Raw genomic sequence first — 27,184 nt, forward strand, 5'->3', positions numbered from 1 at the left:
CCAGACCTTCTGATTCTCTAGAAGTTGTTTCTTACATACATTAAAGTTTAAGAAGATTAATTCTATTCAGTCAAGAAGCATATAATAAGATCAAAAAGAGTATTTTTAAAAGGATAAAAGGATACATTAAGCACTCATTGCTCTACATCATCTTTTTTTTTTTTCTATGTGCCTTTCCTTTGTACAATTGTCTTTTTGTCTTATCACTGTTCTGCTGTAAGTTTCCTGAGAAGACATACCATGTCTCAGGTTCCTCTACATCATGGAGATGCCTGGCATACAGAAGCATCTCAATAAATATTTTTAGATTAAATTAACAATAAAACTAATGCTTTTATGACCCCAGAAAAGCTGTATTTTTGCACCTGCGGTTTTCATGCAAATGTTTAATGCAGGAAGCTGGCACAGGTCCCAAGACTAAGGCAGAGAACAGATATGGTCTGATCACAACAGAACTGTCACCTCCATTGTCTGCAGAGCTGACTTGCATCCAATATCCAAAAGAAAAGTTAGCTTTTCCAAGGACTACATGAGTCTATTATTAGTGCTAAACTGACCATCAACTAAAGATCTTAAATATTTTCCTTTCATACTAAGTCCTGCCTTTCCTCTCTCTTCCTCTGGGTACCTGAGAGAAAGGGAGAGAATGTGGTACTTGCCATTATGCACTCATTCGAGAACCACCTACTCTCCCTTGGGTCTGTACTCAGCAGTCTCCAAGGCTCTGAGATATAGAAAGTAATGGTGCTGTTACCCTCCAAGAGCAAACTATGTAACAGGATCATTTTATTTGCTCCTTTTTTATTAGTTTGAGGATGTCATTGCATAGAAAAAATAGTTTTGATACTAATTCTGTCACCCAAAGTTTTTATGGTCCCTCCTAACTTATCACCACTACAGGTTCAGAAAATGTCCTCTATGAAACTGTCAAAATCATTGCTTAAACCCTTTAACAGTTCAGAACCAAGGACAGAACTCTCCGTATGCCAGGAAACAAAAGTTCAGGTCCCCTTCAATTCAAACATTTAATAAGTCCCTACCGTGTATAGTGGGGACTCAGATTAATTTGACACAACCACAACCACAACCCTCTACAAACACCCCAAATTTGGCTGAGATGGGGATATGGCACATAGGTACAGTGTAACGTAACTTAGGTCCTCCAGATCTCTGGAGATTTGTCTGCCATGTCAAAGTCAAGCATAGGAGAAGGTGAGACTTGTTTGTAATATAGGATGGGAAATATTTCAGCGATTACAATTCCCTTTTGCCTTGGGCTACATCTGTCCAAATTGAATTTATCTGAACAACGGGATGGCTATTACAGCATACTCTTTCAGCACTATAATCTAATGAGATGGCTTTGGATACCATTAAAAGTTGAATCAGTCAATAAATGAAATATTAAAATCACCAGAGAATTGGCCCAATGTGCAAAATATTAACACTGCAAGCTCTAAATCAGGCACTGAAAATGAATTTAGCCAAAGTCATTAAAACAAGACTGGACTCTGCCCTGAATTTTGGACCTGTGCCTGAGGGAAGGTTTTCAGAAGTTCTGTTTTCCCCTCAATTGAAGTTGTGGTGTCAAGGACCTCTGCTCTGAGGAACACAAGGGAAGCCTGCTCTGGGAACTCACAACCCTGAGGAGAGATGCATCAACTCAGAGTCAGGTGACAAGTACTTCACCTAAGAATCATCTCAGCTCCCGCTACACCATGATGTCCTTGAGGAGAGACTGGGACTCACTCCGTTGTGTATGACCTGTATATTCATTATTGTTCTTTCCCCTCCACAACCCCTCTCTCTGTACCCCCATACACTCGGGTATATGAGTTACCTGTCAAAATTGTAAGCATCCTTCAAGGCCACATCTCCCAAGTATCTTCTCTACTGCCTGTGCCAGAACCCTCTCTTCCACAATGGACCTCTCCTCTCATGGCTTGTCATGTGTACATTTGTTTTCTCTTTTTTCCCAACAGTCATCTGGGCAAACACTGTCACTGTCTTATTTTGGGTTCTCCCAGAATCACACCCTCCAACAAGGATTTCAGTGAAAATGGTATGTTTGGCAGGTAATAGAGACACTGGAAGGGGGAGGTAGGCTAGTGACACTAGGAAGGGATCCAGTGTATCAGTGTGGCATTGAGCGAGTTACCAGTAGGTAACAATACTTGATCCCAAGGCTTTGAGAAATAGTATAAAAACATACCCTCAGAGCCACAAATCTGAAGCACAAGAGAGCTGGAACGTGTACACCAATCTCCAAAACTTTGTATTTGAGCCAGGTATAGTAGCACATACTTATAATCCCAGCACTCAGGAGGCTGAGGCAGGAGGATCATGAGTTCAAGTCTAACCTGGGCCTCAGTGAGATCTTGTCTCAAAAAAAATAGTTCATATTTGAAGGTTATTTTCAGGGTTTGCTCCTAAACACATCCTAACCACCACTTACAAAAAGAGTCATCTGTGGGTTCAGGAAAAATGTACTCATGCATGGGTAAGCTCTGTATTGAACCACACCCCCACAAATTGCATATGTTGAAGCTCTAATGCCTAAAGCAACTGTATTTGAAGATAGGGATTGATTTTAAGAGGCAACTAAGTTAGATGAGTTAGATGAGGTAACTAAGCTGTATGACCACCAGAGGACTGGCGGCAGTATGAGGAACACACACACACACACACACACACACACACACACACACACACACACCCCAAGGAAAGGCCATGTGAGGATGCAGCAGGAAGGCAGCTGTCTCATTGTATGAATATACAAATGCTCCCAATTTATGATGATGTTACATCCTGATAAACACATGGGAAGTTGAAAATAGAGTAGGTTGAAAATGCATATAATATATCCAACCTACCAAACATCATAGTTGAGCAACACAGTCCCCTTACAGAGCATTGGTTGTTTACTTCATGATCATATCACTGACTGGAAACTGTGGCTTGTACCACTGCCTGGCATTACCAGAGAGTATGGGATTATATGTGGGTAGCCCAGGAGAAGTTCAAATTCAAAGTATGGCTTCTACAGAATGTGTACTGCCTTCACATCATTGTAAAGTCAAAAAGTCATTAAGTTGAACTATCATAAGTTGGGGACCATCTGTGCCATAATTTGTTCATTGACCTGTTGATGGACTTTGGGCTTGCTTCCAGTTGGTGTTATAATTAATTAAAGTCACTGTCAGTATTTATGTATAAGCTTTTGTGTAGACATATGCTTTCATTTCTCTTGAGTACCTTTTAAGGAGTAGAATTAGTGGGTCATATGGTACATATAGGTTTAATTTTATGTGAAACTGTGTGCCAGGCATTTTAAATTTAATTTTGTTGAGCACTCAACCATGAGAGTATTATTATCCTTACGTTTTGAGTTTTCAGACGCTCACAAAGGGTAAATGACTTATCTAAGTTCATATGGCTATAAGGATGGTTTTTTGTCATGTGCACATGCAAGTTTATCCCACCCAAAGCCTGTGTTCTTTCCACTACATCACCTTGCTTTTTTCTTTACTGACACAACAAAGAGGATGTGATAGTCAGGTATGGTTGTGCATGTGTAATCCCAGCTATGCAGAAGGCCTAGGTGAGGATAGCAGTCAGAAGCTGGTCATGGGCAGAAAGCATGAGAGCAAGAAAGAGCTGGGGGCATGGCTCAAGTGGTAGAGCACCTGGCCAGCACACACAAAGCCCTGAGTTCAAACTCCAGCACCACCAAGAGAAAACAAAGACTTCATATTGAACTTGAGAAATAGGTAGAGTTACTTGTACCTTTCTAATAATTGCATTTGCCTAGAAAGAGCAAATGCCCAAGTTGGAATGAGGCACCCTACAGAGGAAGGAAAGGTGGTTATGGAGACAAGGAAACTGGCTGGGCAAAAGCACAAGAATCTTACTACTTCCCACAGAAGTTACAGGATGGACAGGAAGAACTTAAATCTGCCAGTGTGGAATTGATACTTTTTTTCTTATTTATTTTTTTATTGTTGTGCTGGGTGGGGTACATTGTGGCATTTACAAAGATTCTTACAACATATCAAATATATCATACTTGAATTCACCCCCGTTGATACTTTTTTTTAATGCTTATTTTTCCTATTTTTATTATGTTTTGAGTTAGCATATATAAATAATATGTGGGGATTTCACTGGGGTCATTCCATTCATGTTTAGAGTATACTTTGAACAAGTTTGTTCCTCCATCATAGTTGCACTCTCCCTCCTCCACCTCTCCCCTTTCTCAGTGTCCGGTGGTTTCATCATGCTGCCTTCACATGTGCAGATGTAGCATTCTCCCATTCTCCTCACCCCGCAGCATCGTTTCCTTTCCTCCTTCTCCCTCCCACCGATGTCTCTAATGTTCATTCATGTCCCATTCGCACCACCATCATCATCATTTCAGGTCTAGGTCCTACAAATCAGTGAGAAAATGTGACATTTAACCTTTTGAGCTTGGCTTATCTTCCTCAGCATGATGCTCTCCAGTTCCATCTGGTTTCTTGCAAATGACATAATTTCATTTTTTATGGCTGAACCATATTCCATGGTATATCTATATTCCATATTTTCTTTATCCATTTGTCAGTTGTCAGGGACCTCGGCTGATTCCACAGTTTACCTATTGTGAACAGAGCTGTAATAAATATGGGTATGCAGATATTCTCTTGTATATTGATTTATGCTCCTTCAAATATATGCCTAAGAGAGTGGCAGAGTCATAAGGTAGGTCTATTCATAGTTTTTGAGGAACCTCCATACTTATTTCCACAGTGGTTGTCTTACTTTACATTCCCACCAATACTGTATGAGTGTTCCTTTTCCTCCCAAGTCCTTGCCAGCATTTGTTATTGTTTGTTTTCTTGATGACGGCCAATCTGACTGGGGTGAGTTGGAATTTTACTGTAGTTTTGATTTGCATTTCTTTTATGGCTAAGATGTTGAACATTGCTTTATGTATTTATTAGCCATTTGTATTTCTTCTTTTGAAAACTGTCTATTCAATTCATTTGCCCACTTATTAATTAGATTATTCCTTTGCTGTTTAGTTTTTTGAGCTCTTTGTGTATTCTGGGCATTAATCCTTTATCTGTTGAATAGCTGGCAAAGATTTTTCTCCCATTCTGTGGGTCATCTCTTGAAGAATTCTGGTATTTGTTTTATTTAATGTGCAGAAACTTTTAATTTGATGCAGTACCATTTGTCAATTCTTACTCACATGTCCTGGGCAGTTGGAGTCCTAGTCAGAAAATAATTACCTATACCTGTATTTTCCAGCATTTTCTTTATTTATAAACAGGTTTATTCAGAAGCAATTCATATACCATAAATTTCCCCACTTAAAGTGTACAATCCAATGTTATTTAGCATATTCACAATTAAGCATTCATCAACACAATCAATTCAGATAATTTTCATTATCCAAAACAAAAAAAGAAAAAAATTCCTTTATTTTTTTCTTCTTTTTGGTGGTGATGGTGGTACTAGGGTTTGAACTCAGGGCTTTGCACTTGCTACGCAGGTATTCTACTGCTTGAGTCATGCCCCCATCCCTGAGTTGAAACTTTTAAAATCTGTAATTGTTTGCCTACCATCTATCATGCAGAAAATGCAGCCAATTTGTAATGAGCACAAAGGAGAGAATAGTTTTCTTCAGCCAGGGTCTGAGAAGGGGTTTTTAAGTCTTAACATCCAGGCAGCCAGGTAAGGTTAGGGTATTATATAAGATCAACCCTCAAGCTGACCAAGGCAATCCAATCAATTAAAGTGTGGTAAATACTGCTCCACACAGACTCTAGAACTCATAAACTAGAGAGTTAATTCACTGGAACAAGGAAATAAAGGAACCAGTAGGGGTTAAGGTCAAATCTTTAACAGAATTCTTAAGGGAGGAATTGGTCTGTAGAGCAAATCTGTTACTGCTAAAAATGCAAACTTTGGCAAATGTCCAGCGGTGGAGGCTATTAAAAATGCATTAGAAGGGTCATGTTTACATTTCTATAGTTGACCAAAAGCCTCCACTCATATAAAAATGGGGTCCCCTCTGTATATTATAGTCTTTAGTGCTTGTCAATAAGAATATGCTTTAATTTCACAAAATCACAGTTCTTAGAAAAGTGCAGAATATTCCATGAGTTAATGACCAGTGGATGTGATTAAAACCACAACAATAGCAAGAGGTAAGAATCACAAGTTTTAGTTCCCAATCCAGCTCCACCACTAGCTCACCTGACTTCTCTAGCAGTGACTGGGAGAGGCCTATGGAAGGCTTCTGAGGTGACATCAATCTTCCCCTCCTGACAAGGGCAGGGGACCTAAGGTTTCCCCTTCTTGAGTTCATTCTGGTCAATGTTGGTTTTGGGTAGTTTTCTACATTTGTGTGTTGCTTAACATTACATATAAAAACAAATAGAAAGATAAATGCAGTATTCAGAAATTCACAGAAGATGGCCTTCTCAGTATGATGTCAAAAATGTCACTCATTGGCACTTGTACAAGCCCAAGTAAAGGATTGGTGTTTCAAGCTGTTTGTTCTAGACAAAAGTGGCCTCTAAAAAACAACTCAGGCAACTATTAGTATCATGACCACAAGTCAGAGGTGTTATATATAATATATTAGCAGGAGTCTAATAAGTACATTGTTTAGGTATCTAACCTCTAAAATTGGTAATTTTTAAAATCAATCAGAAGAAATAACCAAAAGCAAATGAAGTCAGGTAAGTCTAGATGGTTTATTCAGGTTTCTCTGCATTTCACTTATATAAGTATGCAACCCCTATAATGTAAGCATAACATTTATTCATGTATACCACTGTGACAAATAAAAAATTTTAGTTAAGAAATGTACAATCCTATTCAGTCTTCACAAACTTCCTATACCCAGTGTCTGAAACACAATATATATACCCAATAAATGGGTATATAGCCAATATACCCATTCCATAATCAGAGAGCCTCCATGTCTAAACCCATGTCTGTTACTGTATGCCTTGGAAAATGTTTTTAATTCCTGAAAAAATACCTAGAACCTGAGACATTTAACTAGGAAGAAAGATGTTGAAATGTAGAATAATTGATCTAAGGCTTAAGTTTTATTAAACAGGCAAAGCTGCATCAAAAGTGGTATTGAGGAGCAAGATATGATTACACATAATTAAGTCAAATAAGATGGCAGATATGTAAATTTTTTATTTGTAGTAGTTATTAATAGAAGTATAAACCTGAGCCTCAGTGATTGACCCTAGCAATAGCCATGGATGAGATCTCAACCAAAGCTATTATTAATAGAATAACAATCAACACATAGCTACATCAGGGATAGCATCTAGTCTGCATTCATTTGTGGTAGTCAAAAAACAAATTTAATAACTCATCTATTCTTATGCAACATCATGCATCTGCAGAAAACAGAGCTCTCATGACCAGAGGCTAGGAGAATAATAACGAAAGTGTTGCAAAATTGAGTTGTGTGTAACCAACTCATTCTCCTTGGTATTTAAAACACAGGGAGGGATGAAAAGAGCTCTCGAGTGTCTCCTCCTCCTCTTACAAAGGAACCACCCCACCTATGACCTCACTTAACCTTAATTCCTTCCTTAAAGGCCCTAAGTATAATATAATCACACTGGAGATTAGGGCATCATTATAGTAATGGTGAGGTACAAGCATTGAATCCATAACAAGGGCACCAGTAGTAAGAATAGGGTAATGATACCTTGCATGTGTGTAGCACTTTACAGTTTACAAAGTGCTTTCACACTCCAATTTTTATTTGAATTTCTCAGCAGAAGGTAAGAAATGAAATGATTATTTTATCACATTTACAGATGAAAAAGTCTCAGGATTTTTTTTAATGCTATTAAACCAGCTAACTCTTCTTCATTTCAAGAACCTCTTACACACACACACACTCCATACATATATGATTTTTATACAAGTAAAGAGAAAAATCATATTTAAATATACATATAAAACCCATTTTTCCATTCTAGCAGAAATTTGGAAAAGTCAAGGAATAATTTTCTCTTCTTTGTCATTAATTCTCTCTTGCCTTCTTTTTCCTCTTCTCCATGTTGGAGAATGAGCTCCAATTTTCAAGGTAATGCTTCACAACTTAGACATAGTACAGGGAGTTATACCCCTTTACAGTATATATGAGACGTCACATGGTACACTGTGAGGTCCATCTGGCCCAGTTGCAGAGGTCAGGGGGTTGCAGATCAGTCATTAGGGGTCAAAGAAGCTCCCATACCCATACCACACCCACTGGGGACAAGAAAGTCTGCCCTAGAAACAGCTCTGCACTGGAAACCAGACTTACCACATGTAGATAGGAAGATCTATCTTCCAATTGCCTGACTTGGAGACATGGGAGTTCAGCAAGTTTTGGAATTCTTCCTGGCCTCTAACCCCAGCCATCCATTCTAGGCCTAATTGTTCACCCCAAGCTTCACTCCTGTTAGGACTCCACTCTTCCCCTCTAAGTCTGAGAACTGGACCTGGCTTCCCTGGCTGTCCTGAGGAAGCCCTTGAAAATGTGCTCCTCAAAATACTGGTTTTTAGAGTATCCTAAAAGACTCAGTGGGAAGAGGTGGAGAATGGTTGACTAGAAGCTTCCTCCATTTGACTCTGGGAATGACAAGAATCAGGACAACAAAGGAGAGACTATATTTGAAAGAGAGGAATAGCATCAGGAATCAATCACAAAAGAGATGACAAGACAGCCAAAAAGCATGGAGAAATAGAGAAAAGTAGGGAGCAATCCACCCCTGGCTCTCCAGGGGTAGATAAAGCCAAAGTCACAACTAGAAGATAAGACACATTGTCTTGAGGATAGACTGGCAGAACTAGCTACAGGATAAGCCTATACTTCTCGCAAGTCTCAAACCCAATATGGGAATTTGATGTGACAATGTCAGGCTAGCAATTTTGTTGGAGTGCTATAGCTAAGCACCAACTTGAGAAGGGGATTATTGTTTGAGACTGAGCTATTTGGGATACCTGAAAACAAGGAACAATCATAGCTCAGGGAGTCTGTGGAAACCCTGTCTCAGTGTCTGGATGTGGGTTAGCCATGATAGGGGTTGTGGAGAAGGGAAAGTTCTGACACGGACCCTCTGGGAAGTGTAAGCGGCAGGGTGCTCAGGTAGTGACAGTAGAAGTAGTTACAGTTCCACCATGTCTAGTGAGGAGTGAGACCCATTGACTGATGATCACTGTAGAACTAGAGCTCTGAGCCCAAGTCTGGTGTAGTGCTTGAATCTACCTCCCGGCTATGTGGGGTGGTTAACAGGTGGGGCTGAGGTCTTTGACCCCAGGTTCCATGCATCACATGATTTCACCAGACTTCTCTCTCCCACAGGATGGTTAACTGCTAGACAGTATCTAAAAGCAGTGAGAGCTACAAACCAGAGTGCCTGATTCCCTCAGTTATTCCCCCTTCAATTCAGAACTTGTTTCTCTATGTGCTGCTCCCACTTTCTAATACATTCTTAGGATACCCCTAGGCTTGGATGATTGCCACCTCTGGTGGCAAAAACTGGGGGACCTGTGTAGCAAGCAGGAACCTGCTAAGACCACAAGAAGCAAAGCTCCTTGCAGGCAGCAGCTGTTTCTGGTACACAAAGAAGGGAAGCTTCCAAAGTGAAAGTAGTACTGAAGCAGACAACTGACTTTGATACCGACTAGAGAAGAATCTAACATTAAGGAGAAAAAAAAAGAAAGGAAATACTTCATGTATTTTAATAATAACTCTGTATGATAATCATTTCAATTCTCTAATCAAAAGATTGGATTAAAAAACAAGACCACAAGAATCATTTGTTTCCTATAAGAAATGGACCTCACTGGCAAAGACAAACACAGACTTAAAGTGAAAGGAGAGAAACAGATATTCAAGAAAATGGAACCTAAAAACAAACAGGTGTAGCTATACTCATAACTGACAATTCAAACCAAAATTAGTCAGAAGAAACCAAGAAGGTCACTTCATATGGATAAAGGGAACAATCCATCAAGAGGATATAACATTTGTAAAAATGTATGCACCAAATACTAACATACCTAATTTCATAAAACAAACACTATTGCACCTGAAAAGATAGACCCTAACACAATAATAATGAGTGACTTCAATATTCTGCTGTCATAATAGATAGGTTCTCTAGATAGATTCTTCACACAAAAAAAAAATCAACAAAGAAACTTCATAATAAAATGACACTAGATTAAATGGATTTAACAGATGTCTTCAGAATATTCCACTGAAAGTCATAGGATAAACACTCTTTTCAGCAGTCCCTCAGAACATGTGAATAGGTCATATTTTAGGATATAAGGTGAGTCAACAAATACAGGAAAATTGAAATAATATCCTGTATTTTATCAAGCCACAATGCAATAAAATTAGAAATCAACAGAAAGAGAAACTACAGAAAATATACAAACACATGGATATTGAACAATACACTTTCGAATGAACAGAGGCTCATCAAAGAAATAAGGGAGAGAAGCAGAAAATTCCTAGAATCAAGTGAGAATGAAAATACAACTTACCAGAACTTTTGGGACACAGTAAAGGTAATGCTAAGAGGAAAGTTTATAGCTATGTGCCTGCATTAAAAAAATAAGAGATCTCAAACAAATGAGCCCTCTGTCAAGGTCTCAGGAAAACAAGACTAAGCCAAACCCAAAATCAGAAGATAGAAAAAAATATAATAAAGATCAAACTGGAGATTAATGAAATAGAGACTGAAAGAAAAATACAAAGAATCAGCAAAATAAAGAGCTTGTTCTTGGAAAAGATAAGCAAAATTTACAAACACTTAGATAAACTAAAGGAAAGTAAATCAATAAAATTAGAGACAGGGAAAGGACTATCACAACAAATACCAATGAAATTCAGAGGATCATTATGGAATACATTAAAAAATTATATTTTAGTAAACTGGAAAATCTAGAAGACATGGGTAAATTTCTCAATGTATATGATCTACCAAATCGAACAAATAGGATATAAATCACTTAAAGAGAGCTATAATAAGTAATGAAATTGAAGCAGGAATAAAGGATCTTAACAAATAAAAGCTAAGATTATACAGATTCACTGCTAAATTCTAGCAGATCATTAAAGAACTAACACCATAAAATAGAAAGGCAACAAATGCTACCAAACTCATTCTATGAAGCCAATATTACCTTAGTACCAAAACAAGAAAAGGACACAATTAAAAAATTATAGACCATTTTCCTTGATGAACAAATAAAAAACTAGTAAAATACTTGCAAACTGAACTCATCAACACATTAAAAAGATCATAGGCCATGATCAAGTTGTTTTCATTCCAGGGATGCAAGGATGGTTCAACATACACAAATTAATGAATGTAATATAGCACATAAACAGAACACGAACAAAAATCACATGATCATCTCAACAGATGCAGAAAGTCTCTGACAACAATCAGCATCCCTTATAACCAAAGGAATCCAACTCAGATTATTACAAAGGCAACTGCACACCCATGTTTATTGCAGCACTATTCACAATAGCCAAGTTATGGAAACAGTCAAGATGGCCCACTACCGACGAATGAATTAAGAAAATGTGGTATTTATACACAATAGAATTTTATTCAACCCCAAAGAAGGATGAAATTTTGTCATTCACAAGTAAATGGATGGAACTGGAGAACATCATCTTAAGTGAAGTTAGGCAGGCCCAAAAATTGTATGTTCTCCCTCATATGTGGATTATAGACCTAAAACAAATGCAGTAAACTTACTGGACATGAGAAACACACTCAGGGCAGAACGTGCATAGGAAGAATAGGGAAAGGGAAGGAAACCTAAGACTCAAATGTAGTTGATGTGCTCACTGTAGAGGACAGAATGTATAATCTTAAACTGGCAGAGACCACTATGGGAAGGAGACTAGGAAGTAGTGAAGAGATCTGGTAGAGATGAACCAATTTGGGTTGTAATACATATGTGCATGCAAGCAGCACTAGGAATCTCTCTGCATAGCTATCTTTATCTCAAACTAGCAAAAATGCTATGTCTTCTTATTTTCGCTTACGTTTTTCTTCAACAAAATCAGAGAACAAGAGGGTGGAACAGGTTTTGCCCAGAAGAGGGGGTAAGGTGGCCCAAACAAGGTATACACATGTGAGTAAATGTAAAAATGATTAAATAAAATTTTAAAAATAGGCATCCCTTTGTGATAAAATTCTTAAGAAATTAGGAAAAAAGGGAATATACTTCAACATAATAAAGGCTATATGTGACAAATTTATAGCCATTACCACACTAAATGGTAAAAACAGAAACCATTTCCTCTGAAGTCATGAATGAGACAGGAGTGTCACCTCTCCCCACTGTTAATCAATATAGTGTTAGAATTCACAGCCAAGTAAAAAATCAAGAGAAAGAAATAAAAGGGATACAAATAGGAAAGGAAGAATTCAAATTATCTCTTCTTGCCCATGATACGATCCTATACTTAAAAGACCCTAAAGATGCCACCAAAACCTCTGAGTACTGTCAAAGTAGCAGAATACAAAATCACCATATGAAAATCAGTAGTTTTTCTCTATGGCAATAATGAGCAGTCTGAGATGGAAATCAAGGAAATAATCCCATTCATAGTAGCCTCAAAAAGTAGAATACCTAAGAATAAACTTAACTAAGGAGATTAAAGACTTCTACAATGAAAACTATAAAACACTAAAGAAAGAAATTGAAGAAGGCACTAGAAGATGAAAAGACCTCCAAAATGTTAATAGATTGGCAAAATTTATATTGTGAAAATAACTATACTACCAAAAGCAATCTACAGGTTCGATGCAATACCCATAAAAATTCCAATGTCATTCTTCACAGAAATAGAAAAAAATCAATCTTAATTTTCATATGGAACTATAAAAGACCCAGAATAGCCAAAGTAATCATGAACAAAAAGAGAAATGCTGGAGGTTTTACAACATCTGACTTTTAAATTATACAACAGAGCCATAGTAACAAAAACAACATGCTACTGGCACAAAAACAGATACATATACAAATTGAATGGAAGACCCAGAAAGAAACCCATAGAGCTACGGCCATCTTATATTTGACAAAGGCATCAAAAATATATTTTGGAGAAAAGACAGCCTGTTCAACAAATGGAATTGGGAAAAATTTGACATCTACATGTAAAAGGCAAAAACTAGACTCCTATCTCTCACCCTATACAAAAATCAATTTGAAATGGATAAAGATTCTTAATGTCAGACCAGAAACTTTGAAACTACTAGAGGAAAAACATTTGAAAATATAGTCATAGCCAATGACTTTCTGACTACAACTCCAAAACCTCAGGATATACAAGCCAGAATCAGCACATGGGATTGCATCAAATGAACAACTTTCTGTACATCAAACGAAACAATTACCAGAATGAAGAGACTACAGTTATTCACCTGAATAGGGATTAATATCCAGAATATAAAAAGAACTCAAAAATTACACAACAAAAGAATAAACACTCCATTTAATAAATGAGCAGATGAATTTAAGATGGGTCTCAAAAGAAGTATAGCCAATAAATCCATGAAGAAATGTTCAATATCCTTAACCAATAAGGAAACGCAAATTAAAGGAACACTGAGATCCCTATCACCCCACTTGCAATGACTATGATGAAGAAAAAAACAACAAATTCTGGCCAGGATGCAGCAGAAAAGGAACAATTAGACACTGTTGGTGAAATGTAAATGAGTGCAGCCACTATGAAAATTGTAGAGATTCATCAAAAAAGTAAAATAGAACTATCATATGACCCTGCTGTACCACTCCTGGGTATACGTCTGAAAGAATCTAAGTCAATGTACAATAAAAGTTACCTGCATACCCATGTGTATTGCAGCCCTGTTCACAATAGCCAAGCTATGGAATCAGCCTAAGTGCCCATCAACTGATGAATGGATAGAGAAAATGTGTATTGTGTACATATACACAATGTAGCATTATTCAGTCATAAATGAGATTGAAATACAACATTTTCAGGAAAATATATGGAACTGGAAATCATCATGTTAAGCAAAATAAGCCAGAGTCAGAAAGACAAATAGCATATGTTTTCTCTCATATAGGCTAAAAAATGAAAACCAAATGATATGAATGTAAAAGGGGGAGGAACCAGCAGAATGGAAAAGGGCAAAAGGAGAGGGTGATCAGAGTGAATATGATTGAAGTACTTTATATGTGTGTGAAAATAGATTAATGAAACCCATTAAAATTGTAAAAGGGGGGGTAAAATGAGTAATAGAAATGCTGAATATTATCAAAGTACATTATATGCATGTGTGGAAATATCTCACTGAAACTCCTTTATACAATTAGTATACACTAATAAAAAACTAAAATGAATTTTCCTAAAGAAGAAAAATAGAATGCATCAGTAAGTCTGGAAAGTACTTATATGTGAACCGAGTGAGATATTTTTTCTAACTACAGACCCTCTCAGAACCTTGATGAAATCAAGGTAAAACCTGATAAATCCTCTAGACGTCACTCACTCATTACCAGTTTAGAGGTCCTGCAGCCCAGCAATCTGTTCTTAGACTCCCACTTAGCTTTGCTATACATAACACCTCTGTTCTGCAGGTAATGATGGTAAAGTTACCTAAGTGGGTTTTCAGGAACTTGGAGGCCACTTTCATGTAGCTCAAACTGTCTGAAACTAAGGACCCTTTCTCTTGGACCGTGGAGTGTCCTATAGGTGACCTTTTAATGTTAGAAGGCTAAAATTACATCTTCACAGCAAGCGAACACTACCATCTTCTGAACATGTGTCCTATGAAGAGCCAAGAAGTTCAATTACACATGTGTAGAACACTTGTTACCGCACTTTTCCCTGCCTCCAGTCACCTTTCCTCATGCCTCTGACCACCCTGCTTCTGTATCCCATAAATGCCCCTAAACCCTAGCCTTAGTGAAGAAGATCTGAGACTTGATCTCCCATTTTGGTTGTCTCCCAAGAAAACCTTCTCCCTTTTGCAAAGCTTATCATTTCAGTGGTTGGCGTACTGTGTGGCAGGCCAACTGGGGCCTGGCTCAGTAACACTGTTGTGCTAGTAAACTACAAGAAATGTCTTAGAATATGTACTTTTCCTAAACTTGTGGACCCTTTTTTGGAGGAGGAGCACCTCTTCCCACACTCTGGAGCTGGCGGCACCAGGACACAGTCTAGGAACTGCTGCAGTGGGGACACAGGGTGAATGCCTTCCTCCTGCTCCTGTTGGCAGGTCACACCCTCAGTCTGTCCCACATTTTGCAGTGAACCCCTCCCACCAATTCCCACCAAAGACAGAGGGCACAGGCTCGCTTTCAATACTCTGTTACATACCCAGAGCATTCAGGCATCAGGGACCTGGGCTATAATGCAGAGAAGTGGTCACCAGACTTCTGTTATCCAATCATTCCCTATATTATCAGGAATAGCCTTTATTATCAAGAAAAAATAAACAATCTGTTTTGGCTGCCACTGGCCATTCATTGCCCTCCTGCTCTCACTCTCCACAAGCCCATCTCAACTCTATCATCAGGCAAAGGAGGCTCCAACAGGACGTGCCCAGCATCAGAGACAATTGGTCATCATGTCCTCCATTACCCTTGTGTAGACTGTCATAGTCATTAATCAGGAATTCCAGGGCAGCTGGCTCTGGCACGAGTTTATCAATGACATTCACTGTGGAAACTCTTGGGAAAGTTTCCACACAGGTTAGAACAGGTATACAAGTTTGTTCTCAACCACTGTCATCATTAAAGGACATGGAGAAATGGTGGTTGGTCTCCAATGACCATGCCCTGTATTCTGTGCGAGAGGAATGGAGACCTACCAAAGTTTGCAAAAGGCAGGTTCAGACTCAGCAAAGAACTCCTCAGAGTTTCTGATCCAGCCTCAGGGACTGAGCAGGAAGAGACAGGAGGCAGAGGATCTCCTTTGTTTAGGATCTGCTGAGCACTGGGAGGGAGCCATGGTCTGGCTGAGAGTGGACAGTAGTGAAGATTCAGGAACCCTTGGCAGGGAAACCCTACCATCTCTGGAGATATACAACAAATTCTATGTGCAAAGTGACACACAAAGCACTTTCACACTCATGCTAAGTTGATTTACAACCCAATCCTGGTGGTAGATAAGTGTATCACCCTATCTTACGGCTTAAGAAGCTGGGGCTTAAGCATCAATAGACCTGGTCTGGGGTATGGTGCAGTGAGGAGATGTGGTCAGGATATACAGGCTGCAGTCCTGGGTGTGAAGCCTGTGATAAGTCTCATCCCTGGGGAAGGAGATAAGGACACCTCATACACTTTCCTGAGAGTGGGGTGGGTGGGAAGAAGCTGGTACCTCAGGGGTAAAAAGCCCATCTCAACAGGGGACAAGAGTGCAATGCAACCATCCCTTTCTTTAAGTAGCTTACCCAGGAAACAAGGCTATTTAACCTGTCTGGGTCTTTGTTTTCTCATCTGTAAATGGGGATGACTAATACGTTTATGTCACAGAGGGACTCCAAGGTTAACTGAGTTAATATTCATAAAATACTTCTGAGCAGTACCTGAGTGTGGTAAGTGTTTCAAGTAAGGACAAAGCTGTACATAGTTAAACGTTTTGTTTGGATCGAATTTGTTAAGCTTCCTACCGGCCGACATTTTCACTGCTTCCCAGTGTTACCAATTTGTGCCACCCAGGCTTGGAGAGTTTGTCCTTCCTCAGGATAAGGCCTTGAGTGTTTGGAAGGTGACTGCCTGGGATCCCCTCCTGCTGGCATATATCTGTTTGGTCCCCTGGGGTACACGGTGGGGGGTGCTCTTGAGAGGCCCCCACAATCCAGGAAAAGAGCTCCAAAGGAGCAGCAAGCGGGGAGCCTGCTTAATGAGACATGTCTTGCTCATTACTGACAAAGCTCAAAGAAGATTCGTTCAGCCACTGAGATCAGATGTATAATGAAGCCACTGGGCTCTTCCTGTGAATGAGGCCTAAGGGTTATGGCAAGTACTTACCCTTCTCTCTGTGGAAGGTGGAACAACTGGAGTCTAGAGCCATGCAGTGCCATTTCTGTTGCAGCAATAATGTACACTATGGTTAGGTTCTCCAGGGCAGTTCACAAAAGTCTTAGAGGTCCATAAGGATATGACAAACGTAAGTGTATGAGATCCTTCATACAAATGGCTGTGTTAGTCAGCTTTTCATCGCTGGGACAAAATACCTGAGATAAACAACTTAAGGGAGGGAAGATTTACACTGGTTCATGGTTTCAGAGGCTTCAGGACATGGCCAGCTGGCTCCACTAAGAGGGGCCGATGGGAAGAATATCACAGCAGTAGGGGTGTGTGGCAGAGGAGGTTACTCACCTCATGGTGGCCAGGAAGCAAAAAGACAGACAGAGGAAAGGTCTGAGGACAAGCTATGCCCTTCAAAGACATTCCATCAGTGACCCAGTTCCTCCACTAGTATCTCCTAATAGCCCACCACTGATGAGGTTAGCGCCCTCAATCATTTCTCACTAGCACCACCAGCTGAGGTCAAGAGTTCACCACATGAGCTTTTGGGGAAACACTTCAGATCCAAACCATAGCATGTGCATTATCTCCTTTCCTCTTCACAGTGATCCTATGGGTACCACTTGTCATTATCCCTACCTCACAGATGAGGAACACAAGCAAAGCTCAGGGTAAATAACTTGCAGCTGGTATCAGCACTGATGCTCAAAACTGTTTGGAGTGTGTTCTTTTATGTACTATGTTGCATTATTGCTGGTAATAAAAATAATACCAATATTGACCCCTGAAATTAGCAGCTTTTTGGGAGCCCATCTCTGTGTGGATTGGCAGGGCTGTGGATCACACTGGATGTAAGCACACTGCTGGGGGAAGGGTCAAGAGGAAGGAAACCTTGCTTACAAATGCAAGCTGCCTAAGAAACCCCCTGGGAATCCCTAAGCGCTTCCTTATTGACCCACACGGTTCATCCACATATCTCTGCAAAGTGGAAATTGATGTTCCCTTTGCAGGTGAGGAAATCTAATAAGGTCACCAGCAGAAGTGGTCCAGATGGGACAGGAATGCAGAAGCCTGTGTCTCAGTAACCCCATGTGGTTTCTGTCTCTACCAGCTGACCTTATGGGTGAGTGGGCATGACTGCTTCTGTAGTTTCTGATGAGCAAAAGTGTTGAAGAGCAAATGTGGGGTCCCCATCAGCACAATTGGCTGCCTTAAAGCAGGGAAGTGTGAGAAGGTGGGTTGCCTCCACTCTGTATCTCTTATACCCTGTCTAGACTCAGTTACATTAGGGAAATCAAGGCAGCTGAGCAGATGCCTTAACAACTGACACATTTCTCCTTTCCGGGTAAGTACTGAGTGATGGTTGATAAGCATTCTTCACCACATATTGTCTGTGCAACTAATCTGTAGTGTGAAAATTATTATACCCATTTTACAGCCAATGAAACTGATGGGGAGAGAGACTGAGCACTGTCCCCAAGCCTATGCTCTTTCCATTCCAGTTATGTCAGAAGGATAAGAAAGAACAGATGAGTCCTCATAGGACCCTCTGCAGGAGTGGCTGCTTGTTTTTCATTTCTCAGGTAAGGAACATAAGGCCCATCAAGATTTGTGGCTTATTTAAACTTCCCAGATATGAAGTGAAAAAGTTTGGATTTGAACCCAAATCCTTTCTTTTCTTCTCTCTCAAGGGCAGGGTCCCTGGCCTCTTTTGGGGTAGCATTCTGCTCATCCATGAGCCATGTATAAGAAAATTACAAAATGAGCAGCTGTGCACCCAAGAGGAGAAGAAAGGGTTAGGCAGGAATAATACAAAAAAGAGAACAGAAGTGTGGATGAGAACTCAGCTTCCTTTCCCTCCACCACAGCAGCGTGGCTGCGAGAGGCACCCTGAGATTTATATTGCTTCCATACATGGTATCTCTGGGACTGAGTGCTTCTTTCTGCAATGACCTTTATCCCCAACAGGATGCCTTTGTCACTCTCTAATGGCCTTTTCACAGCTTTCCTCCACCTCTTTTATTCTTTTCTGGCTCAGGAACATCTATTTTTCACTCAGCCAATAATTTTGCTCAATATCTAATTCATCTTCTGTCTTGATGTAAAGCCAAATGGGGACGGGATACAATTATTTGTCGATTTCAAGCCAGCCCAGATGTCTACCAGTATGAGAGTTAGGTTTTCCTCCTGAGCAATCATGGTTTTTAGTGGAATTACATTCTGGCACAGTGGCCTGGCCTGACATACCAAAGAACAAGCATGATGCATCTTTGTCTCTCAGTACATTTTAGACAACATGCTTACATCCCTTTAGCTACTAAAGGCTAAGGCCAACACTACTGCCACAACCAAGAATAATTCTGGTGTCCTCAGGTGACAGTGGTGGAGCAGTACTTTCCCCAGACTCCACCTAGCCCTGTTCAGCTAGGGAGAAGGGCAGCGGAGTGACGGTTGCTCTTACTGTGCTAAGCAAAGGTGGAAAAGCAGAGGAATGTTCAACGTACCCATCAAACTCTGGGACATATGACGTCAACAAAGCCCAGCGGATAGAAGTCAGACAGCCCAAAACACGAAGGAGGGAAAAATTATATCTTCGTTTTCACTCACTCCAACTGAAATTTAGTTCTTCCTTTAGTTGTGAAAGTAAACAAGAACCCAGAGTAACACCAGTACTGAGATTTTATCACCAGCACACATGCAGATATGTTTACAGCATCGTTCAACAGTTGCTGACATATAAAAGTATTATTTATGCCTATTACTACTTCAGGCTTTAGGAAAGTTATATCCACATTAGATCTTGTTATATGAAATTTATTAATAGAAATCACAGGTAGCACTGTATCATAAATTTCTTACATATCAATATAGTAAGACATTGGGTAATTATGTTTTGCCTTTGTAATCGTACACACTTTAGTTTTTGCTTAAGAAGCATTAGTCTGAGAAGTCCATAGACTTCCTCACACCACCAAAGGGGCTAATGCATAACATTCCTTAAGATTTTCCACTCTAAGGGAAGCCTGAGGCTCTTAAACCCTGCCCCAACACGAGGTGATAAAAGAAAGAAAAATAAGAGAGGAGAAGGAGAATAGGAGGAGGAGTAGAGGAAATGTCACCAAAGACTATGAAGAAAGAAAGAGAAAAAAACAGAACTTTCGAAAGTCATCCCAATAGCACACCAAATAATGCCAAATAAGTGAGAGAGAAATTTAAAATAAGAAACCAGAAAACACATCTTAAATTTCTCTCCACTCAAATACCTATCTTAAGGAAAGCACTGAAATGCGAAAGGCAACACCCCACCACAGCACTAGCAGGACCTGCCTCTGACCCAAGGCTCTGTAGAACAGCCTTGGTTGGACATACCAAAACCAAGGACAGACAAGGAAATTTTCAGGTTTGCCACTGAATCCTTGTATGGAATGGCAGGACCCACATGCATTCTCTCTGCTTGAAAGCAGTGGAGGATGTAATCTGGGTGTGAGACCCTTAACTCCCAGCACCAGCTCAGTATTTCCCTGGTGGAAGTGGAGACCCCTGTAACTTCTCCCTAGGAATGGGAAGAGCTGCCCCCACTGAGGCATCCTGAGTAGTAGTGGATTCCAGTCCAGGAACTTAGGGCTCTAGGTCATGTAGGCCATGGAACCAGACCCATACCCTCTCTGTTCAAGTCACATTAGCACCAACAGACCTTCTCTATGCCCCTTCCAAGCCTGGGTAGCTGAGGGGGGCCACTGGGGCAGATACTATTTTCTGCTTTCTAGCATCTTCTTCACCCCTTTCACTAATGAAAGGACAAGGAACAGATCGTCATCATAGGTTGGGCTCCCCTAGGAGCAGCCCCTGAGACCAGGTGGCGGACCCTAGTAGAGGAATGGGGAAGGGACATAGCAAAGGACAGGTGGCTCCCTCTGGGGACATAGAGCTTGGTCTCACTGGGAGAACTTAGGACTAATGTAAGACACACAGCTTAGAGTCATGCCACCTGAGGAATGAAGGAGCTGGGGTAGTGATATACCAAATTCCCTCATGAGTAGCTGAGGGATAACAAAGTGTATTGGTGATCAGATATCTGGCACCAGTCTAAGCTGGAGGTGGAAGTCTTCAGAAGTTAGCTGTCAGGTTCTAAGCGGGATGGGTGAGAGGACAGGGCAGTGCACCAATGACTGCTACAAATTTCTTTGAGATTTGCTGAATTCTTAATGGAAACTCAGGCTTGCATAAGTACCCTACAGATTTTATTTCCTCTCTACAATATCATTGTGGAATCAATATTGTTAGCTGCAGTTGATCAATGAGGAAATAGAGGTTTAGTCTTCATCAAGCACCCAGCACCATGTCAAACTAAGCATTGGCCACAGGTTTGGCTCAGAGTACAGCCTTTTGCCTTTCCCACTGCATGTGCTCTCAGAATGCTATGGAGCAACTTCACAGGCATGTGACCCTTATAGTCACATGGCCCCATGCTCAGAATGGCCCTGTCCTAGGTTTAATATTCTGCAGTTTCACCATCTTGAAACTTAACTAATTTTGGAAGAAGGGCATTTTCATTTTGCATCAAACTACAAATTATATATCAAGTCCTGACTTAGGGGTTTGTCCACCCAAGTTCTAATTTTCCTAAGAAACACATCTCAATGTTGGAGCCAGTTAAAATGTGACTGACTCTACAGAATTAATTGAAAACTTCCCGCCACTTGGATAATAATTTTCCTCCCCAAAGTTACACCAAGAATTAACAGGTGATAATGATTTAATAGCGCAGTCCCAGCAACAAAGACTGGCCAAATTCTTTCTCAAAGGCCCTAGCTGTTACTTTAATCTTCTCACTTCTTCCCTGTGTCACAGCACAGCAGTTAATGACCTGCAATAAATCCAAGAAGCTGTGACTTGAAAGCTACTGAGGCCCAGCTTGGAAACAGATCTATATTTTCATTGAGAGGCGGTATCTAGGTTACCTGGGCCCAGCAAGGATTCCTTGATATTAAGGCTGTTCTTCTTTTAAGACCTAAATCGACATCTCTACTGCCTCACCCAGGGACTTGTATTTTTTCTTTTAATCACCCACACCTACCCTTTTATCTAACCTTCCTAGCCTGCTTGCTCTTCAGAGTGCAATGACTGGATTAGCAGACAAAGGTGATTGTAAATGTAACTTTGAAGGGGAACCAAAGGCCTGAGATGCAGAACAGCTTCAAGATGCCCCCTGTGCTCAAGCCACATGCTGGGGCTGCAGTCATTGACCTTGGCACCTGAGCCCTTTGAACCCCAGCAATATACATGAGCAACGTCCAGGGACTGCATGAAGGAATTTTGGAGTCACCAAGACTTTACTTCTACTTCTAATTCTAATTCCCTTTGAGCTAAACCCTCTCTAAGTACAGACGGATATATTTGATATACACTGGATTGAGTTCTTCTCCATTTTTCTTGGGAAAGTGTATAAACAAGCACTTTGTTCTCTCCAGCAATCTCCCTGGAGAAAATCTAAGGGAATTCTATAGGAAATGCAGGTCCACAATTCTACTACTGAAGGGCTGAGCAAACTGAATTTTTCCTAAACCTATTTGGTCAAAACCTGACCTGAACTGAACTGAAGTAAATACTGTCTTTAATTATCCCTTTGGTGGAAATATTGCTACATTTGCAGACTTATTAATGCTGCTGACAGCAGGGGACTACCCAGGCTGCCTGGAGTTGTTACATGGTATAGAATAGATGCACCATAGTTCCTTCCCAAGTCTAAAATATTCTTAAGTTTCAATGCTCCTCTGTTCCCCAGGGTTTGGGTCAAGCATCGGGAACCTTACCTTCCCTTAACTCAGTGATCACAAGACACCTGGTTTGTTCAGAGCACAAACCAGGCACAGTCTTTTGTGAGAGAAGGTAGGAATCTGAAGAGATGAGATGTACACATAAATACTTTTCCTCAAAGTGGGACATGATTGTGTTTTGCTCCAGGAAGAAGATACAATTGATATAAGAATACAAAGAGAGGAGGGTGTCATTGGATTTGCAAAGACTCCATGGCAGGAAGCTGTAGGAGAAACATTGTACTAATGGCTCCCCTTTACAGAAGCAAAAAGCCCAAGGGAGGTCCTTTTGGCTTTACTTCATAACTGGAACCCATGCTGCATCTCCTCAGCTGCAGTAAGTCAGGCTTCAATACCATCACAGCTTTTCTGCATTTATATTTCTCTTCTAACCTATCCAGAGAAACTTAATTATTTAAATCTCAATTAATCCCCATAAGAATGCTTGCATGAGATGTTTGCTTAATTACCTCCTTTAAACTCTCTTGTTGCACATGGCTTTGTTTGGTTTATTGATAATTCAAGCGCCAAGCTTCTGGCTCTGAGCTGACAGCTAGAGTAGCTCAGAGGACATGATTCAGGAGCAAATTTTCAGGGCCACTGCACTCCTCCTTGCACTGTGCAGGTTCAGTGGAGAATGGAGCTCAGGACGGTCACATAAGAGACAGAGGCAGCAGACACTCATCACCCATGGCCTTCACCTCCTTTGTCTGCAAGAATCCCTGTGCAGAGACAAATCTCCACATTAGGCATTTCACATCCTCCCCAACAGACAGAATCCAGGTCTGTCTCTGCTTTGTGCTCAAGCAGTTGAATTCATCTTTGTTCCCATTCAAATCCTTCCCTAAAGGAAAATTGTCTTTCCCACCTAGACTTTTTTTTTTAATATTGCCTAGACATTCCCAGACCCTTGCACAGTACCTGGCCAGGTGGTTGGGTAAATTTCACCAGGCAAAACTAACCTTCACCTCCTTTGAGCTCCCATGATTTTTTTTCTGTAATCTCACCAGCTCTTTGAATGCAGTTACTTTTGGCCTTGATAGTTTCACTAATGGAAGGCATGCCTAAAAGCAGAGGTAGGCCAGGCACTTATAGCACCTCAAACAGGAAGTGATCCAACATTGCTTTTGGTGTGTATGGTAAAATACACAAAACATAAAATTTACCTCTAGTAACACTTCGTATATTCACAGTGTTGTGCAACTGTGACCACCATCTCGTTCCAGAGTATGTCCATAATCCCAAAAGGAAACTCCCTACCCATTAGGCAGTCACTTCCCATTCTCTCCTCTCCCAACCCCTGCCAACCACCTATTTCTGTCGGTAAGGATCTGCCAATTCTAGATATTTCCTACGAATGCAATCATAGAACATGTGACCTCTGTGTCTGACTTCTTTCACTTAGCATAATGTTATCAATGTTTAACACATGTAGCATGGTTCAGTTTTCATTAATTTTTGTGACTGGATAATATTCCATTGTATGTGTGTCCCACATGTTATTTCTTCATTCATCAGGTGATAGATATTTAGAGTTAGACATTGCCTTTTCATTATGAGTATTTGCTTCTGGTTGTGTTTGGTAGTTGTGGAGAGTGGATTGTAAGAAGCCTATGAGAACTGTACATTAGCAAGGCAAGATGCAGCTCAACTGCTTTTCCTAAGATGTTTATCTGTAGGCCAAGATTGGCACAGAACTGGTCATAGAAGGGGAAGATGCAGCTCAGCTGCTTTTCCTAAGTAGTTTATGTTCAGAGAAGCAAGAATGCAAGTTTCTCCTGTTACAACATCACGCCACTCCCAAGGAACTGCTGCTCCACCCTGTTTACCACTGGGTATAAAAGACTCACTGAAGGAGGATGCCAGACTTTTTTGCCTTTTCTTTGAGGCTTTTGCTTTTTGGCTTTTTGATGGGGAAGGCTTTTGGCTTTTTGGTGTGGGAGGCTTTTGGAAGGGAAAAGATTATTGAAGGGAAAAGAATTGCTAAAGGGGAATTGCTAGTAAGCCTAAGGGCCAAGACTTTAAGAAAGCTAAAAAGAACATGGGACAGTGCAAGTCTGCACCGAGAACTTTATACATAGGCCTTAGAAAAGCTAAAGAGAACTTGGAACAGTGCAAGTCTGAGCACGAGACTTTAAGAAAGCTAAAGAGAGAATATGGGACAGTGCAAGTCTAGGGGCAAAGACTTTAAGACAGATTATGCAAAAGAACAGCTAAGAGAAAACATAGGACAGAGTGAGTCTAAGGAAAAATGTTTTAAGCAAGGTTTTAAAGAGACTTTAAAAGCAAGGTTATAAAGAACTGTAAAGGAATAAGGCCTTAAAGAATAAAGATAAAGAAAAGAAGCAATGAGGGTTGTGTGTCTCCACCCAAGGTCCCAACACACCTGATCCCACTTTCTGTCTGTCTATCCTTTGTTCTTTCTGCATCTCCCATCCAGTTAGGTTTGGTAATAACCAGGAGCGGGAGAAAGCTTGCCCCACGTAGTATCAATGAAGACTCACCCTTTAGAAAGGATATGGCACAGATGGCCAAGGGTCAGGTACCAAACATCTGAAAATAAGAAAACAGCCCCTTCAGAGCCCTTCACAATTGATAGAGTAGTTTGGAGTACTTTTGGTCAAACCTGTCTCACATCATCTTTACAAAAACTTTGAGGCTGGTCTCATTACTTCTACCAAACAGATGAGAAACGGAGGCTAAGAAAGAAGGATTTAGGCAGGCTAGAAGGCTCCGAAACTGCTGCTAAATTTCTTCCACTGTGCAGGGACCAGTTCTTCATGAAGTCTTTCTGAACCCAAAGGGAATCCCCTGACTCCCACCCATCCTAAGAGGCTGTCCTCTCCCTTTCCCATATTGTGTTCTGTGATGGTTGTTGTGTTTTCTTCATTTCTAGACCTGTGGGCTCCAAGTGGGTATGTGGACTCCACAAATCACTGAATTGCAAGAAGAAAATGCTGGAACATTTATGTGTATTTAATTGTTTCTTGTGCTTTTAAATTGTGTATTTTTTTATTATGTTTGATGATGAGTACAATATATACTATAGTAGTCCAAGCATGTAATTTACAATGAATTTTTTTAAAAGATAGATAAATAGATAGATAGATAGGAGGTACCTTCACAATTTTTCATACCAAAGGGCTTTCAAGAAAGGATTATATTGTATTCCAATACAGAGTCCTTGAATTCTGATTCTAATTAATCTCTGGATTCACAACTATAGTGCAGAATCTGACACATAATCTCTGAGCAATTGGAGTTTCTTCAGGTGTTCAGTATATACATCTAAAAAAATTTTGAGAGTAGGTTCCAAAGACCTTTTCAGTTTCCTTACATCTAATTTCCAATATGAAGTTGAAATCTGACTTCTTACCTTGAGCTTATCTGGAAGGAACACTTCACTACATCATTTCTTTCCCCCTGCACCTCCACCCTGGGAAGCCATTTTGAAGAAATGGTTCTCACTGTATTCAGAGTCCAAAGAACTGGACTTGAGTTGCATCTCTGCTTTACCCTATCTTGGGTCTCTCCCTGAGTTCACTCCCTGAGCCTCAATTTCCCCATGTTGTCTACTTTATAAGCTATAGTGAAGTTCAAATGAGATATACATGAATGTTTTTGGAAAATCACAAATATTGCATATGGAAAGCATGAATTTCTTTTCTTCTTTAACTTGTAACTGAAGCAAATAATATTAGCATCAACAAGTCAGAAATTCCTCATAAATTATCCAAATGAGTTGAAAACTTATGTCCCTGACATGATGTTTGCAACAGCTTTGTTCATAATCACCAAAACTTAGAAGCAACTGATATGTTCTTCAGTAGGTAAGTGGATAAATAAACTTCAGTAGTCTAAACAATAGAATATTGTTGAGCACTAAAAAGAAATGGGTTATCAAGCCACAAAGACATAGAAGAACTTCACATTCATATTACAAAGTGAAAGAAATCATCTAAAATATGGTACAGAATTCCAAGATGGCAGCTAGAGGGAGGAAGCAGAAAGCATGCCTCCTATAGTGAAATCTTGGAGAGACGCTGGAAACACACCTGGCAGGCAAAAACACCAAGAAGAGGCAAAACGTTGACCCCTCCACACCTCCAGCCTGCACAGAGCATCTCCACTTCACATTAAACAGAGAAACCAGGAGGGCCCACAGGCCGCCAGTCACCCATGCCCAGACGGCTTGGGAAGATGCGGACAAGGTGAACTAAGCAGTATACAGTGCTTCCACAGACAACCCTGGGCCAGATCAGCATGGTCCCCTGGACAGACCAACCTCCATCCAGGGAAAAAAGAGAAACTGA

Source organism: Castor canadensis, chromosome 12 (assembly GCF_047511655.1).
Source record: "Castor canadensis chromosome 12, mCasCan1.hap1v2, whole genome shotgun sequence".
Taxonomy (NCBI): domain Eukaryota; kingdom Metazoa; phylum Chordata; class Mammalia; order Rodentia; family Castoridae; genus Castor; species Castor canadensis.